The sequence below is a fragment of the Mytilus edulis genome, chromosome 3, assembly GCF_963676685.1.
Source record: "Mytilus edulis chromosome 3, xbMytEdul2.2, whole genome shotgun sequence".
Classification (NCBI taxonomy): domain Eukaryota; kingdom Metazoa; phylum Mollusca; class Bivalvia; order Mytilida; family Mytilidae; genus Mytilus; species Mytilus edulis.
The window spans coordinates 3,503,348-3,506,062 of record NC_092346.1 but is presented as its reverse complement, the minus strand read 5'-3'; the positions used below and the strand labels follow the sequence as shown (position 1 = coordinate 3,506,062).

Below are 2,715 nucleotides of genomic sequence, written 5' to 3'. Positions count from 1 at the left end.
AATGAACTTTTCTATCACCTCAGACATACTGCATTGTAACGTTGGTTGATGTAATATCTAGCGCTACGAACATGTGTGCAATAACTTTATATTGATTTTAAAATACTATAAATGCCAGAGCTTTTAACAACGTTTTGAATTAGACAATGTGAATGAAACAAAATCCTTGCACTCGAAGCGTTATATGGATCAGGGTCCGTGTAAAACTTTTCAATTCAAAATATTAAAAAGTTTTCAAATTTTAGATTTTTGAAATTTTGATCAAAGTTTTAAAATATCAAAATTCCAAAGATTTGGAAAATTTTGATATTTTCACCAAATAGTTAAAATTTGTAAGTTCTAAATTTAAATTAAGTTTTTATATTTGATAGTTTAGATATTTGATCAAACTTTAAAAGAACTAAACTTAACGTGCACTTTTGATTATTTCGCTTTTTGAAAGTTTGATTTTTACATTTTTATTAAAATATCAAAAATAGGAAAGGGGCGAATAGAGGGGTACCTGTAAACTACGAAACGAAATAAAAGCGAAACAAACGAATACTTCAAAACTATTTGGTTTTCCCAGCGGCCATCATTTAGGAGTAACAGTGAATACTGATGAAATCACAGTTAGTCAAATAGTATGGTAGAGTTGGGTATGCATATATTTCTACTGAACATTAAGCAATAAAATGGCTCAATATACACGTGAATTATTTTTTGTTTTGCTTAACGACTTCTTACTATCTGCAATCATGTCGGCAGATGAGATCATTGAATGTACATGTAGAACGATCATCTTTAAGCTTTAATAAACTATTTCTTTATAAATTGTTGGCCTTCTAATAATCACCTTGGATCGTAACTGGTGATGATAGTTAAAGAAAAGCGCCTCGGACGCATGCAATTTTTAACGCTTTGTTTTCATTTTATATCGATTGCATATGACCATCATAGATTGTACATATAAGAAGATGTGGTATGAGTGCCAATGAGACAACTCTCCATCCAAGTCATAATTTATTAAAGTAAACCATTATAGGTCAAAGTACGGTCTTCAACACAGAACCTTGGCTTACATCGAACAGCAAGCTATAAAGGGCCTCGGTTCATGGTATTGGTACGGTAGGAATACTGAACCCTTAGTGTCGCTATGAACTATGCGCTAGCCTCAAATGTGGGAGGTTGTTGATATCTATTTTACACTGCTACCCTCTATACAATACGAATTTAAGAATAAGATCAAATAAAAATAGCCTAGCTGGAGCTAACAAACTGTTATAAGGTATCTAAAAAACTCATCATAGATACCAGGATGTAAATTTTGTATTTGCGCCAGACGCCTGTCTACAAAAGAATTATCAGTGACGCTCGAATCAAATTGAATTAAATCAAAAGGCCAAATAAAGTGATATACGATTAAAAACGCCAAACAAAGTAAACTTTAACATCCAACTCATCGTTCTGGTTTTGTAAAAGCTGAATACATTCATATCATATATAACGTATACCATAAACATTATTTTCAGCCTGCATATTAATGTAATAGTTGCCGCTGTACATTAAGCCTCCATCTATCCATTTGTATGTATCGGCATTTGCAAAATTGATTTTTTTGAAAGTTTATATCAACGATAAATGGTTTTCTATTTGGGAATCGGAAATATAAATATTGTCAATAAGGTGACACTTAATTTGACTTGAATACTTCCACGATGGGCTTCAATAATGGTTTATCCTGTTTCACATTCAATGTTTATTACATGTTTTCATATTTATCCGGAACAAATTGAACTGGACCGATTTCTCAAATCACCGTATTACCGACTACCTTTAATTTCTGTGACACCGTCCGCTTCAATATTTCAACACATGGAAAATGGACGACATTTGAACTTCCTACGGAAATCGAGACATACCACTGTCAAGTACGTTTGATTCAATCATAAACTGTGATAAATTAATCTGTTTTAACTCCGTTATTTTTAGATAAGTGGTTTATAAATACATACGAACTGTAAGTTATTTATTTCCGAGAAATGAACTGTAAATTCTACTTTCGTTTTTGACTCGATTAATAATCTTGTATTTAACATTGCTATTTAATTCGTACACATTGTAAAATATTGTATTTTTATTTCTTTCAGTTTACCAATCCACTGACTACTTGTAAACCTTTCTGGTGGAATATATTAATTACAATTTTCAAAACAAGTTGTGTTCGTTATATATTCATCGAGATTGCGATTGCAGTCACCTGGTTAAACTAGTTGAGTCCGGCTCAGCATAATGGTTCATTTTTCAGGTGTGGATCGATGAATTTGAAAAGGTATGATCCTAGTCAGGGAACGACAATTTAACTTCAAGACGGTTTGGGGGAAGGGGTATGTTTTTTTTTTTATGTAAAAAAAAAATATTTCATCCCCAATTTGATGAATGAAATATTCTGTTCAAGCAGATGACAAAACAAAATCTTGATATTTCCCATACCTTAGATCACCTTATAGTTTTAAATTTGTAACCAAATAATTTGATTGATATCGTTGGAAAACTAAAAGAAATTGTTCGCGCGATAACAAAATTCTCAAATCGACAAAAAAATATCCCCCATTTTAAAGGTCAATGGTTGCTCCCTTAGACAACGTTTTGACTGATATTTGTAAAAAGTATATGCATTTATCATGTATGTAGCTCTATTAGGGATCCTAAACCCGCCACTGCTTACAAATAGCA

General features: G+C 32.0%; 1 long non-coding RNA gene across 1 annotated transcript; it reads left to right on the top strand.

Moving 5' to 3' along the window:
• The first annotated feature begins 1,812 nt into the window (after positions 1–1,812).
• LOC139514760 (uncharacterized) lies at positions 1,813–2,196 on the top strand. The gene is made up of 2 exons (XR_011662686.1): positions 1,813–1,910; positions 2,130–2,196. It is a non-coding gene; the product is annotated as an uncharacterized lncRNA (long non-coding RNA).
• The last annotated feature ends 519 nt before the right edge of the window (positions 2,197–2,715 follow it).